General features: G+C 44.2%; 1 pseudogene; it reads left to right on the top strand.

Moving 5' to 3' along the window:
- Positions 1 to 3,014: 3,014 nt before the first annotated feature.
- The window catches only part of LOC134342287 (zinc finger protein 850-like), an 86,599-nt pseudogene continuing 73,352 nt past the window's right edge, over positions 3,015 to 16,261 (top strand).

Genomic DNA, 16,261 nt, shown 5'->3' with positions numbered 1-16,261 from the left:
ACCGTTTCACTGAACACCTACCCACTGTCCCCCAGAGAAAGCAGGATCTCCCAGTGGCCACACATTTTAATTCCATGTCCCATTCCCATTCTGACATGTCTATCCACGGTCTCCTCTACTGTCTAGAAGAAGCCCCACTCAGGTTGGAAGAACAACACCTTATATTCCTTCTGGGTAGCCTCCAACCTGATGGCATGAACATCGACTTCTCTAACTTCCGCTAATGCCCCACCTCCCCTCCCCGTACCCCATCCGTTATTTATTTATATACTCACATTCTTTTTCTCTCTCTTCTTTTTCTCCCTCTGTTCCTCTAACTATACTCCTTCCCCATCCTCCTGGTTCGCCCCCCGCGTCCCCCTTTCTTTCTCCCTGTGCCTCCTGTCCCATGATCCTCTCGTATCCCCTTTTGCCAATCACCTGTCCAGCTCTTGGCTCCATCCCTCCCCCTCCTGTCTTCTCCTATCATTTCTGATCTCCCCCTCCCCCTCCCACTTCCAAATCTCTTATTAGCTCTTCTTTCAGTTAGTCATGATGAAGGGTCTCGGCCCGAAACGTCGACTGTACCTCTTCCCAGAGATGTTACCTGGCCTGCTGCGTTCATCAGCAACTTTTATGCGTGTTGCTTGAAATTCCAGCATCTGCAGATTTCTTCGTGTTTGCAGATACACCAACAGCTTCGCACTGGGAAGCGGCCGTTCACCTGCTCCTTGTGAACGAAGAGACTCATTCAGTTAACCCACCTTGTGATGCTCCGGTGAGTTCACTATATGCAGAGGCCAAATTTCTGTCCGGAGTGAGCAAAGAGTTTTACTCGATCATCCCATCTGCTGCAGCACCAGAAACTTCACATCAGAGAAGTTCAAATCAGCTCCGTGTTAAATGTTTAACCATCACGGTGAATAAACAAATTCCCCTTTTTAACTGTGTGGAAACATTAGACAGACTGAGCTTCTGTTTTGGAACCTCAGAAGGAAACTTAACTGAACTGTTGTCATTTCTGAGGAATGCAGATAAATGGAAAAGGCTTCAATCTCGCATTACGATCTGCGGTAACTGGGATCAGGTGACCGGTGGGGGGTCTCCCATAACAATATCAGAATCAGGTTTAATAGCACCAGCATCTGTCATGACATTCGTTGTCTCTGCGGCAGCAGTAGAACCTAATTCATAACAATAGATTTTCTCACCTATGTATCACAATAATATACATATTATATTATTAAATTATAAAAATAGTGCAAAACTAAAAATTAAAAAAAATGTAGTAAACTCTTAGTTGTGTGGAAATTCTGGAGCAAAGCTTAACCAAACTGTACACATTTATGAGAAGCTCAGAAAAATAGAAAAGGCTAAATTCTCATATGAATGGCTCTGTGTTAAAAGTTTAATCAACATGGTGACTGGAGGCAGCTGCAGGTTCATGAGGGGCTGTTACTGTCAGATTCTGCTGTTCTTGCGGCTGCTCGTCGCTCCCAGGACTGAACCCTGGTCACTGAGCATTGGAGGAGTCTGTTCTGCTGATGTTAGCCTTAAAGTAGTCTGGTGTTTAATATTGCGGATCTCTGAAAGATAAATCAGTTCTATATCAAATCCCGCGTCTCAGGTACATACTGTATCTACCACACTCACAATGTACACGAGAGAGGCCACTCAGCCCATCTGGTCCCTGCCCATGTTTCTGTTCCATATCAGTATATCAAAATCTATCCCTGCCGTTCACCTCTCACTCTCCCTGTGATGACAGGTTGCAACCAGTCACCACTCCATGGGAGAAGAGATTTCCCTTGAATTTCAGAGAATCATAGAAATCTACAGCACGTTACAGACCCTTTGGCCCACAGCCTTGTGTCGACCATGTAACTTACTTTAGAAACTGTCTAGAATTACCCTACTGCATAGCCCTCTATTTTCCCGAGCTCCGTGTATCTGAGAGTCTCTTAAAAAACCCTATTGTATCCGCCTCTACCATCGTCGATGGCAGTGCATTCCACACACACACTAATCCTTGTTTTAAAAAAAAACTTAACTCTGAATCTCCTCTGTGCCTACTTTCAAGCAGCTTAAACCTGTGCCCTCTCGTGTTAGCCGTTTCAGCCCTGGGAAAAAGCCTCTGGCTATCCACACGACCAATGCCTCTCATCATCTTATACACCTGCATGAATTTCCTGCATGATTATCTCCAGGCTGAATAAGACGATGTGCTCACTGTGGTTTTGACGTTCTTCAAGGCTCTGGACGAAGTTGGTTAAACTCCTTCCCCGCTCTTTCCAACGTTTTGTGTCATTTTCACTAATTTCAAAGGACTGTGCTTCAGACAGCTGGGTTGTTGCAATGCGCCTCTCAAGCCTGACAGCAGACTAGCGAATGAATCTTCGATAGAGCGGAGTCAGAAAGAGTTGGCAGTGTGAGTCAGGGCTTTGGGGCTGCAGAGAATGATGGGGTCTAGAGTTTATGAGGAGGAGGAGAAATCAGACCAGCAGGATAAGGCTACAAATGAAAGATCAGAAACACTTGGAAACTGGTTGAATGAAAAAAAAGGTGGTTAATTTCTGCAAATTACTGGTGGAAATCAACAGATCAGGCAGCAAGTGTGAAGAGGAATAAATAGACAACGTTAAGGCCGAACTCCTTCAGTATGCTTAGCCTGTGAACTCCGCTGCTTATTTGCTGCCTGAACTGCATTGTGTGTGTGTGTGCGTCTCTGTATTTCCAGCAACTGCAGAATCTCTTGCATTTGTAAGAGGATTGTACTTTGGCATTAGATACACGGAATACCTGTTGATATTGAGCAAATCGTTTATGGGAGCCGCTTTCTGTGTTAAGACAGCTACTGAGTACTCTACACAAAAAAAAACTGAAGTCTGGACATGGAACGAGTGCTTGCCCAAACTTTTAATGGCACCGTGATTACCGAGAAAGCTCTGCATAACAATTTTCGCCGTTGCCGAAGCACCGATCAAATGCGCAGGCGTCAGGGTTCATGTTGGTTCCCGATATCGCGCATGCGCGCAGTACACCAAAGGCCTCCGAAAATCGGATCCAGGTGAGAGACGGTTTGCTGGTGGGGTTTTCAACACCGAATTCAGGATAATTACTGTGAGCTCCGGACACCGTGACCCGCGATCCCGGGACAGTCCTGTTCTCTTCCCTCTCTCTCAGCCCCACGATCCGTACACGGACCCCGGGGAGCTTCCGGCTGATGAGGGAATGGGAACCGATGGATCTCTCAGACAGAGCTGAGCTCCAGCTGTCTAAATACAAGGATTGGGAACTCGGAGAAACGGAACAAATCTTTTAAATCACCTTTGTTCTACCTCCTATCACAAACGAGAGAAAATCTGCAGATGTTGAAAATCCAAGCAACACACACGAATTGCTGGAGGAATTCAGCATTAGTACTGTTCCTTAGATGCTGCCTGGCCTGCTGAGTTCCTCCAGCATTTTGTGTGTGTTGCTCCTTCTACCTGCTCTTGTTCTGGACTTTTCTACTCGTGAGAACACGTTTTGACCCATTCTGTATGGGTACATAATTATATCAAACACCTTTGTCCTGGGCAACAAGTAGCTTTCACATCACAAATGTGCCGGACAGACTACTGCCTTTCCTTTCATATTCATTGGCATTGCCATCAATAAACTCAGCGCCGTCAGTCACCTGGGGGGAGGGTTCAGGGGAAATATTTATGTACGATACAGAAACTGTGTGTATTGTGGTGATGCAAAAGTTGCTGGAAAATTTGCAAGTGGGAAGAAGTGGAGTGATATTTGGAAATCTGACTTTTAAAAGTGTCATTTAGCAAGCAAATCAGATATGGATGGTGTGCAAAAGCTGGAGTGAGAACATTCTTCCTAACCCTCCATAGGCCTGCTACGTAGGTTGTATGAGAATGCAGATGAACTTGATCAAACCCAGAGGATATCAAAGTTCTTATTGACAGTGATTTACTAGCTGTTAAAATGAATACCTCTATTTAAAGTTCAGTGTGCACATATTGTTGTCACTGGGTAAAAATTGCACAGCCCAAGATTTTTTGGCATACTGCTCATTACAAATTAGAGGGGACATTGTTGGGAAGGTGGGGAGACCTCCAGTGTCCTTGACACCCTCACCTGCAAGATGTGCATCCAGCTGCAGCTTGTAACCCTGTACGTTAGGGAGTTTGAGCTGGAAATGGATGAATTACAGATCATTTGGGAGTTGGAGGGGGTGATGGATATGACATGAAGAGAGGTGAGTTACACCCAAGGTGCAGGACACAGGAAACTGGGTGAGAGTCAGGAAGGGGAATGAGGTCAAATAGCCATCGCTGAGTACTCTTGTTGCTATCCCACACAACAACAGGTAGACCACTTTAGAAACTGTTCGGGGGGATTACCTAGCAGAGGAATGTCAAAGGGCTGATAGGGGATTTGTTAGTTAGGGAATTAAAACTAGCAGAGGTCTAATATACTAGTGGTAAGGCTTGCTAGTTAGTGCTAGTGTGTGGCAGGGGGTGATGGTTAAATTAAAGTTGCAGTCGGGATTGGAGCCGGAATGTCAGAACAGATGGTGGAGAGGGTGAATTGAAATGACTTGTATCCTTAATATACACGAGGAGTAGAAATCTTTACATTAATTCTCCATCTAAATGTGCAATGTGTAATTTCTAGTAATTTATAATAAATAGTTCAGTCATTATAACATAGAAATACAATTGCATCAGTATGAATTAATCAGTCTGATGGCCTGGTGGAAGTAGCTGTCCAGGAGTCTGTTGGGCCTGGCTTTTATGCTGCGGTTCCATTTCCTGGAGGGTAGCAGCTGGAACAGTTTGTGGTTGGGGTGACTCGGATCCCCAATGATCCTTCGGGCCTTTATACGCACCTGTCTTTGTAAATGTCCTGAATAGTGGAAAGTTCATATCTACAGATGCTCTGGGCTGTCTGCACCACTCTCTTCAGGTTCCTGCGATTGAGGGAAGTACAGATCCCATACCAGGCAGTGATGCAGCCGGTCAGGATGCTCTCAATTGTGTCCCTGTAGAAAATTCTTAGGATTTGGGATCCCATCTCAAATTTCTTCAAGCTTCTGAGGTGGAAGAGGTACACAGCCACATACCACACAGCTGGTGTGCACAGACCAGATGAGATTCTCGGTGACGTTCATGCCGAGAAACGTAAAGCTGTTTCCTCTCTCAACTCCAGATCCATTGATGCCTCCATTCCTTCTGTAGTCCACAACCAGTTCCTTTGTTTTTGTGACATTGAGGGAGAGGTTGCTTTCTTTACACCCAGACAGATGTTGTTCAGACAAAGTCAGCAATCAAAAGGTTGAGCATGGTGTGATGAATGTGCAGAGCTGTGTATATCACAATGCAAGAAGCATCGTAGGAAATCCAGATGAGCTCAGGACATGGAAGCATGATATTGTAGCCATTACTGGGACTTGGTTGCATCCAACAGTCTGAGGGATTTAGAGGAACAAATTTGTAGACAGATTGCAGACTATGCCAAGAAATATGTGTTGATATAGTAAGTGATTTTAACTTTCCAAATATTGACCGGGTCTCCCATACTGGAAAAGGGCTATCTGGGGTAGAGTTTGTCAAATGTGTCCATCATCAACATGTCGAATTCCCAATGTAGAAGTGTGCAATAAGCTATTAAGAAATGATCCAGGGCTAGTGACAGAAATTAGTGTATGCGAACACTTTGTATCTGGTAATCATAATGCCATGAGATTCAAACTAAATATGGTAAAAGAGAGGTCTGGACCACGGGTTGAGATTCTAAATAGGGGAAAGGTCAATTTTGATGGCATCAGAAAGGATCTGACAAGTGTATTTTGGGAAAAGCTGTTTTCTGTCAAAGGTGTACTTGGTAAGTGGGAGGCCTTCAGAAGTGGAATAGTGAATGTGTAGAGTTTACATGAGCATGCCAAATTAAAGAGAGAATATCTTTATTGTCATTGTTGTGGAGCAATGAAACACAGTTTAGCAGCTCAACGTTTTGCAGCATGACAAAGAATAAATACATAAAATAAACTCTAAAACCTCAGGAATGCAGTCCAAAATTAATAATATATGGATGGGGGGGTAGGACTATTGCACACCTGCCAGTCCTGGAAGTGTGATGCATTTAGCTGCTGCAGTCTTGGGGGGGGGGGGGGGGAGGGCAGGAGAAGGGAAGGGGGTGTTATACATTTCACTGCTTGTGGGTAGAAGCTGTTAAGGAGTCTCTTTGTTTTCGTCCTTAATGCTCTGTATCTCTTCCCAGAAGGGAGAGGGGAAAACAGGTGATGTCCAGGATGAGTAGGATCCTTTGAAATACAAGTAGCCTTCTTTTGAAGTCTGCCAGTATAAATGTCTCTGAGGGAGGGTAATGTTGTGCCAATAACCCACTCTGCTACCCTCACCACCCACTGCAAATCCTTCCTGTTGTGTTCTGTGCAGCTGGCAAACCACACTGCACAGCAAAGTTGAAAGGTAACTGGTGCAGGGAACCTTGGTTTTCAAGAGATACTGAGACCCCGGAGATCTTGTTCCTCTAAATTCCTCAGACTGCTGGGTGCTACCAAGACTCATTAATGACTGCAAATCATAAATCAATGCCCTGAGCCTATCTGATTTTTTTTTTAGTTGTCTTCTGTTGGTTTTAAAAACTTTCCAGTAGTTTTTGTTGTATTATTTGCCCTCTCTTTGGCTTTTATGTTGGCGTTGGCTTTGGCTTCTCATTTCAGCCACGGTTGTGTCCTCCTGCCTTTCCAATGCTTCCACTTATTTGGGATGTATCTATCACTCACCTCCCGAGTTGCTCCCAGAAACTCCAGCTATTGCTGCTCCATCATTATTCCTACCAATTTCCCCTTCCAATCAAGTTTGGCCAGCTTCTCTGTCAAAGAAGCATGGCGAAATTCTGTGCAGAAACAGGCCATTTGTCCCCTCTAGACAATGATGAAAACATTTAAGCTGTCTAATGCAACCACCTGCACTGGGACCATCACCCTCCATACCCCTACCATCAAGGTACCTATCCCAGATTCTCTTAAATGATGAAATTGATCTGGTATGAATCACTGGTGCTGGCATCTCATTCCACACTGTCACAAACATTTCAGTGAAGAGTTTTCCCAAACATTCCCCTTAAATTTTCACCTTCACCACTTACCCATGACCACTGGTTATAGTCCCACCCAACCTCAGTGGAAAAAGCCTGCTTGCATTTACCCTCGTAATTGTGTAGACGTTGAACAAATCCTCAAAGCAATGTATAATTTCCTTGTTTATGTTCAGAGACTTTTTTACGTGTATAAAATGATGAGGAGCATTGATCGTGTGGATAGCCAGAGACTTTTTCCCAGGGCTGAAATGGCTTACACGAGGGGGCCCAGTTTTAAGGTGCTTGAAAATGTGTATCAAGGGGATGTCAGAGGTAAGTTTTTCACACAGAGAGTGGTGGGTAAGTAGAATGTACTGCCAGCAATGGTGGTAGAGGTGGATACAATAGGATCTTTTAAGAGACTCTTCGATAGGTACATGGAGCTTAGGAAAACAGAGGGCTATGCATTAGGGAAATTCGAGGCAGTTTCTAGAGTAAGTTACATGGTCGGCACAACTTTGTGGCCTGAAGGCTCTGTAATATGTTGCAGATTTCTATGTTCTATGTCAAACAGCGAAACAACATTGGCTGTTCTCCAATCCTCTGGTTCCTCCCCCTGTCACCAAGGATGATTTAATTATCTCTGCTAGGGGCCCCGACAATTTCTGCACTTACCTCCCGTAGGGTCCGAGGGAGCGCCTTGTCATGCCCTGGAGATTTATCCACCCTAATCTGCCTCAGGATGACAAACATCTCCTCTTATTTAATCTGTACAGTGTCCATGATGTTACTGCTGCTTTCCCACACTTCGATAGACTCTGTGCCCATCTCCTGAGTAAATAGAGATGATCTTCCCCGTCTGCTTTGGTTCCAAACATGGATTACCATTCTGGTCTTCCAGAGGACCAACATTGTCCCTTGCAATACTTTTGTTCTTAATCTATCTCTGGAATCCCTTAGGATTATCCTACATCTTTTATGTGAGGGAAAACTCATGCCTTCTTTTAGACATCCTGATTTATTTCTTATGTGTTCTCTTGCTTTTCTTATACTCCATAAGAACCTGCCTGCCTATGCCTTTTATGCAACTCCGTTTTGTGCTTCACCAAGGTTTCAATATCTCTTGAAAACCAAGAGATACAGTTTCTATCTTTACCTTTTATTCTGACAAGCACATACCCACTTTGTACTTCCAAAACTTCACTTTGAAGGCCTCCCATTTACCAAGCACACCTTTGCCATAAAGCAGCCTGTCCCAGTCCACAGTTGCCAGATCCGAGTGTCATAATTCCAGGTGTTGATCCATGCCCTGAACACATCCACCTTTCCTACGCTGCTCCCTGTATTGAAATATACAGGGCTCAGCATATTCACTGCACCATGCTCAACTTTTTCATTCCTGACTTTGTCTGAGAACAGAACAACATCTGTCTCCACAACCCCTCCACTATCTGTTCTGTTATTCAGGCTCCCATTCACCCTGCAACTTTGGTTTAAACATCCCCCCCTACCCCCGCCTCTGGACATGCAGCTCTATCACCCCTTTGGCTTTCATCTCCCCAATCAATAAAAAGGAGGTGCATACCAGGTACAGGAAGAGAGGAACAAATGGGGAACTTATGAAGTTCGAGCCACAGCTGTGGCAGCATGTTAGTGTCCTTGAGCAAGGCACTTAACCACACATTGCTCTAGTGTCTGTGCAAGGAGTGGTGCCCCACACAGACTTCCAACCTGCGTCTTGTAAGGCATGAAAATGCCCAATGCAGGCCTCTCATGGTCTGAGTCGACGTTTCTTCCTTCCTTCCTATGAAGTACAGGAAATTCAAGTGAACATTTATGAAAAAAATAAAAGAAAGCATGAGGTTGCCCCAGCAGACAACGTTTAGGAGACTCCTCAGGGATTCTGCAGACATGTTAAGAGCAAAAACGTTGCAAGGGAAAATATTAATCCTCTGGAAGATCAGAATGATAATCCATATGAGGAGACAACATAGATGGGGGAGATTTTTTTTTGCATCCGTATTTACACAGGAGATGGACACAGTCTATAGAAGTGAGGCAAAGCAGCATCAACTTCATGGACCCTGTACAGATTACAGAGGTGGATGTGTTTGCTGTCTTAAGGCAAATTACCATGGATAAATCCCCAGGGCCTGACAAGGTCTTCCGTGGGACCCTGTGGAAGACAGGTGCAGAAATTTTCAAGGCCAAAGCACAGTTACTTAAATCATCCTTAGTGACAGGTGAGGGACTGGAGGATTGGAGGACAGCCAATGTTGTTCCGCTGATCAAGGCAGGCTCTGAAAGTAAACTAAGAAATTGTATGTTGGTGAGCTTGACATCAGTAGTGGGAAAGTTATTGGAATGTATGTGCAGGAACCAGATATATAAGTATTTGGATAGATGTGGACTGATTAAGGATAGACAGCATTGCTTTGTACATCGTAGGTCATGTCTAACCAATCTTATAGAGTCTCTCGAGGAAGTTATCAGGAAAGTGGATGAACTCAAGGCAGTGGATGTTGTCTACATGGACTTCAGCAAGGCACTTGACAAAGTCTCATATGGGAGGTTGGTCAAGAAGGTTCAGTCACTCAGCATTCACGATGAGATAGTAAATTGAATGAGACACTGTCTTTGGGAGAAGCCAGACTGTGGTAGCAGATGGTTGCCTCTCTGACTGGAGGCCTGTGACTAGTGGTGTGCCACAGGGATCAGTGTTGGATCTGTTGTTGTTTGTCATCTATATCAGTAATCTGGATGATAGTGTGGTTAACTGGATCAGCAAATTTGTGGCTGACACCAAGATTGGTGGTGTAGTGGTCAGCGAGGAAGAGTATCATGGCTTGCAGTGAGATCTGGACCAGCTGGGAAAATGGTTTGTTAAATGGAAAATAGAATTTAATGCAGACAAGGGTGAGTTGTTGCACTTCAGTATGACCTACCAAGGGAGATCTTTCACAGTGACTGGTCGGGCACAGAGGAGTCTTGTAGAAGGAAGGGATCTGGGAGTACAAGTCCTTAATTCACTGAAAGAGGTATCACAGTAAGATAGAGATGGAAAGAAAGATTTCAGCCCATTGGCCTTCATGAACCAAAGTACTGACAACAGTAGATGGATGTTATATTGACTTATAGAAGACATTGCTGAGGCCTAATTTGGAATATTGTGTGTAGTTTTGGTTACCTACCTACAGGAAAGATGTAAAAGAGGTTCAGCGAGTACAGAGAAAATTCACAAGGATGTTGTCAGGTCTGGAGGACTTGGGTTATAAGGAAAGTTTGAACAGGTTAGGACTTCATTCCTTGGAATGTAGGAGATTGAGGGGAGATTTGATTGTGATAGAGGTAAATGCAAGCTGGCTTTCTCCACTAAGATTGGGTGGGTCTACAACCAGAGGCCATGGGTTAAGGGTGAAAGGTGAAACATTAAGGGGAACATGAGGGGAAACTTCTTCACGCAGATGGCAACCTGGGTGTGGAATAAGCAGCCAGCACAAGTGGTGCATGTGAGCTCAATTTCAACATTTAAGAGGTTTCTATAGGTACCTGGATGGTAGAGGTATGGGAGTGGGCAGTTTAAATACTTCAGCACAAGCTAGGTGGCCCAAAGGATCCTGTTTCTGTGTTGTATTTTTCTACAAGAACCTGAAATAATAGAATAAATACACTCTATGTCCTTTTAACAGCTGTGTGGACCAACCATTCATCTGAGCAGGAATTTTTTATATGGCGTTAAAAATGTGGCACTTTAAGTTAATAACACATAAAAGAAAATCCCAGCTGCACGTCAAGAAACACTATTTGCATGAGACTGTTTTAGTTACTCTGGGGTCAGGCACCCATGCAGCTTAGCAGGAACAGGGAATAATACCAATGGAGAGAGTCAAACTGACCTAAGGCACAAATTGGAGACGGCAAAATGCCCCATTCTTACAGAGACAGGAAGAGCATCAGGGAATTGATGGTCATTCCAGATACCAGCACTGTGCCCAGTTAGAAGATAATTTCTCTCTTCAACTTGGGTTGAACTTCACTAACAGTAATACCAGATCAAACCTTGGCAACTCAAGTCGTCTCATCTGATATGTTGTCCTACACCCATTGATGGATTTTGTAAATTTTTTTACAGGTTAAACACAAGAAGGAATTGTCTACAGGAATCTCAAACACGGCGCGCCAGTTTTGCTGTCTGTCTAGATATTTAAGAAGTGGAGCAAGGGATTCAATCAACCATCCTTCCTGCTCAGACTGTGGGGAGGGATTGACTCGGTCATTTGACCAACTGGCATGCCAGTCGTTTTACACGGGGAGAGGCCATTCACCTGCTCAGACAGTGGAAATGGATTCACTCGGTCATCTCAGTTGAGGGTCATCAGCAAGATCACACTGTGCAAGGCCATTCATCTGTTTTGTGTGTGAGAAAACATTCAGTCGGTCATCCCACCTGTGGACACACCAATCGGAGGCTGGTCATCTGCTCAATTTCTGGTAAAGGATTCACTCGGTCATCTGACCTAATGTTACACCAGCGAGTTCACGCAGAAGAGAAACCATTCTCCTGCTCAGCCTGTGGGAAGGGATTCACACTGTAATCCACCCTACAGAGTCACCAGCGCGTTCACACTGGGGAGAAGCTGTTCACCTGCTCAGTCTGTGGGAAGGGATTCACTTTTTCATCTAGCCTAATGGCTTACCAGTGAATTCACACCAGGGAGCAGCCATTCACCTGCTCGGACTGTGGGAAGAGATTCACATTGTCATCTCAACTACTGACACATCAGCGAGTTCACACTGGGGAGAAGCCGTTCACCTGCTCAGTCTGTGAGAAGAGATTCACTGATTCATCCACCCTACAGAAACACCATCGAGTTCACACTGGGGAGAAGCCATTCACCTGCTCAGTCTGTGGGAAGGAATTCACTCACTCATCCAACCTGCAGAGTCACCAGCGAGTTCACACTGGGGAGAAGCCGTTCACCTGCTCAGAATGTGGGAAGGGATTCACTCAGTCATCTGACCTAATGGCTCGCCAGCGAGTTCACACTGGGGAGCAGCCGTTCACCTGCTCGGACTGTGGAAAGGGATTCACTTTGTCATCCACCCTACTGAGACACCAGCGAGTCCACACTGGGGAGAAGCCGTTCACCTGCTCAGTCTGTGGGAAGGGATTCACTCAGTCATCCACCCTACAGAGTCACCAGCGAGTTCACACTGGGGAGAAGCCATTCACCTGCTCAGAATGTGGGAAGGGATTCACTCGGTCATCTACCCTACAGAGTCATCAGCGAGTTCACACTGGGGAGAAGCCGTTCACCTGCTCAGTCTGTGGGAAGGGATTCACTGATTCATCCACCCTACAGAGTCACCAGCGAGTTCACACTGGGGAGAAGCCGTTCACCTGCTCAGTCTGTGGGAAGCGATTCACTCACTCATCCACCCTACAGAGACACCAACGAGTTCACACTGGGGAGAAGCCGTTCAGCTGCTCAGAATGTGGGAAAGGATTCACTCGGTCATCCGAACTACTGGCACATCAGTCAGTTCACAGTGGGGAGTGGCCATTCACCTGCTCAGAGTGTGGGAAAGGATTCACCAATTCATCCCACCTACAGAGACACCAGGGAGTTCACACTGGGGAGAAGCCGTTCACCTGCTCAGAATGCGGTAAAGGATTCACTCAATCTTCCAAACTACTGGCACACCAGTCAGTTCACACTGGGGAGTGGCCGTTGTTATGAATCCCTTGGTTTTGTTTGCTATGGACATTCATTTTAAGAGAGAGAGAGAGAGATTAAGAAGGTGAATCAATCTGACTTATAGCTTGTTTACATTGCTCGCAGCTTGTTTAGTTTTAACTGAGGACACAGACACTCAGAGTCAGACAGAGACGAAGGAGGTAAAATGGAAGGATTGAAACAAAGGAACTAGTGGCCAAGGGTCACTGTTTAGAACTTTCCTATGCCCACAAGGGTGGGTTAACTATTGATTCAGTGAACATCGAATGTGTGTTTGTCACCTCTTTTGAACTATAGGAGTGGATCGGATTTGGGGTATCCTGTGAAGACCACTTATGTGTTAACCCTTGCCTGCATGTGATGTGGGAATTTACTTGAAGATGATACCCCTTGTGACAAGTCACTTTTGGTGATAATTCCTATGTGGATTTGGAACAACGACGGATAAAATCTACAGCGACTGTTCTCTTGTTTTACCACCATGGAACCTGTGGAATTCGACATGATTCCCTCCTCTGGACATTCACCCTGGATCACAAATATCTCTCTCTCATCACCTATTCCATGGATGAATTGAACTTTCATACTTTATCATCTCAAGACCCTAAGCCTTGTTTCCCCTGAGTTCAATAGTTTGGGAGTAATATTTACACACATATATACACGTTACACTGTTAACTTTTGTTTATCTTGCTTAAGTTATTATTTATAAGTAGACACTAATAAAGATAGTGGTTTTCACATCAAAACCAGACTCCAGTCTATTGCTGCTGGTTTGTTTCTAAAGCATTAGGGTTCGTAACAAAATTAGGGCCTGTGTCTGGGATATGAACAAATTTGGGGGCATATTGATGGATTAATTATCAATTTCATTGGGGAAATCCCTTTTGATTTATTTGTGTGTGGAAAATCATCAGCAATGGATGTTGATAGATTTCTGGAAGCACCAACCTCTGAGGCATTAGAGGATGCCGGAAAGATTGAGTTGTTGAGTATTGCTAAAAGGTTAAAATTTGCTAAGGTGAAATCGACAACAAGGAGGGCACAGATGCAGAGGACAATAGCTGAACATTATGTATATGAGGGTGTGTTTAAAGTGGAAGAGTTGGAGGTGTTTCCTGAAAGTAAACTTAGTGAGCTTGAGGTCCCGTACAAGTTAGAAAAATTAAATATGGAGGCTGCGGAAAGGCAGAGGCAGTTTGAGGCTAGAGAGGCAGAAAATCAGAGGGAGGAAGCAGAAAGACAGACAGAGGCTGTTCGAGCTGGAAAAGATAAGAGAGATTGCAGCAAAGGGGTCTAGCATTACACTCTGGAAATAAGTTTGAGTCGAGTCGGCGTTAAATTGGTATCTCCATTTGATGAGGCAGTGGTTGATAAATACTTCCAGCATTTTGAGAAGTTTGCTCAGAGTATAAAGTGGCCAAAAGAGGGTTGGCCTATTCTCTTACAAAGTGTAATTCAGGGGAAGGCTCAGCAAGCCTATTCTGCTTTGACAGTTGATGAAGCAGCTGATGATGACATAGTGAAACAGGCTGGGCTGAAAGCTTACGAGTTGGTCCCAGAAGCACACAGGCAAAAGTTTAGAAATTTGAGGAAATCTCTGAACCAGACTTGTATGGAATTTGCTTATGAGAAGTTTGTGTGTTTTGACCACTGGCGCATATATAAAAATGTAAATGATGATTTTAACAGCTTGAAAGAGTTGGTTTTAATTGAAGAATTCAAAAGGTGCGACCCTGATGACATAAAGACATATTTAGATGAAAAGGATGCTGCCACTTTGCAGGAGTCTGCTAGATTCACAGATGAGTTTGCTTTAACTTATAACTCATGAGTTTACCCCGAATAAGAGCTTCCAAAAGAGTAGCAGGGATAACCAGGGTAAACCAGAAATTAATGCTGGAACTAATAACTAGGGTAAGGATGAAAGGAAGCAGTTGAAGGAGAAATATTCTGGTCTTACTTGTTACAATTGTAAGAAAGCTGGTCATATGATGTCTAATTTTTCCCATCCTGAAGCAGAAAAAGGAAAAGGAGGCAGTTCCAAATGCCTGTGATCAGTATGTTGAAGCACCTATAAACCCACATTCATTCTGTTGAGGGTCAGTTAAGGACTGAGAGGTCTGACTGAGTTTAGAAGGTATTCAATCATTTTATGTCAGATGGGTTTGTATTAGTAAAGGAAGGGTCAACCCCAGTACCTATGAAAATTCTTTGAGATACTGGGGCTTCTCAGTCACTTATATTAGACAGTGTTCTAAAATTTGGTGATGAGACTGACATAGGTGAGGTAAATCTTATGAAAGGCATTGGGGGCGGCATGGTTTCTGTGCCATTGCACAGGGTAACTTCAGTCAGGGTTGGTTTCAGGACCTGTTAAGATAGGATTATGCTGCAGTTTACCGGTGAGAGATGTTACATTGCTGTTAGGAAATTACCTGGCAGATGGTAAAGTTGTTCCTGCAGTGCAGTTGACAACTAAGCCAACCACTGACGACCCACAGATGGATTTTAACATTTATCCTTCCTGTGCAGTAACTCGAAGTATGGCTAAAAAGTCTGCTAACGCAGACAGCTCTGTGCAGCATGATTTTGATACCCATGACAGCCAAAATCGGGATTCAGGGTATGATGACATGTCAGGGACTTTTCTGCCTTCATTGTTTCAACAGAATTCAGGTAGTAAGTCTTCTGAGAAAGATTTATCCCTGTCTCGGAAGGAGTTTATAGCAGAACAGAACCAAGACCCTGAGACTGAAGCTTTAAAAGAAACAGCTTTCTCAGATAATGAGACTAAGAAAGTGCCAGTTGGCTATTATTTCAAGGATGGAGTGTTAATGAGGAAGTGGAGGCCACCTGCTATACCTGTGAGTGAGGAATGGGCAATTGTTCACCAAGTTGTCCCTAAAGTTTATAGGACTAAAATTTTAGCTTTGGCCCACAGTATGCCCTGAGGTGGCCATTTCAGAGTGAATAAAACTGTAAACAGGATTATGAAACAATTTTACTGGCCTAATTTGAGGAAAGATGTTGTGATCTTTTGCAGAACCTGTCACACTTATCAATTTGTGGGTAAACCTAATCAGGTCACCCCAGTGGCCCCACTCCAGCCTATACCTGCATTCGGTGAACCCTTTTCCAAAGTTATAGTGGATTGTGTTGGCCCATTGCCAAAGACTGAATCTGGCCATCAGTATTTGCTAACTATTATGTGTACTGCATCCAGATTCCCAGAAGCAATAACTCTCAGAAATATTAAAACTAAAACTGTGGTGAAAGCTCTTAACAGATTTTTTACTTTATTTGGTTTACCTAAAGAAATCCAGTCTGATCAAGGAAGTAATATTACACCTGGATTGTTCCAGCAGGTATTTTATGAACTGGGAGCTAAACAAATGACATTGTCTGAGAACCATCCGGAACCACAATGGGGTTTAGAAACA

This window comes from Mobula hypostoma, unplaced genomic scaffold (assembly GCF_963921235.1).
Source record: "Mobula hypostoma unplaced genomic scaffold, sMobHyp1.1 scaffold_56, whole genome shotgun sequence".
In the NCBI taxonomy this organism is placed as follows: Eukaryota; Metazoa; Chordata; class Chondrichthyes; order Myliobatiformes; family Myliobatidae; genus Mobula; species Mobula hypostoma.
This window is presented reverse-complemented; position numbering and strand designations above follow the sequence as displayed.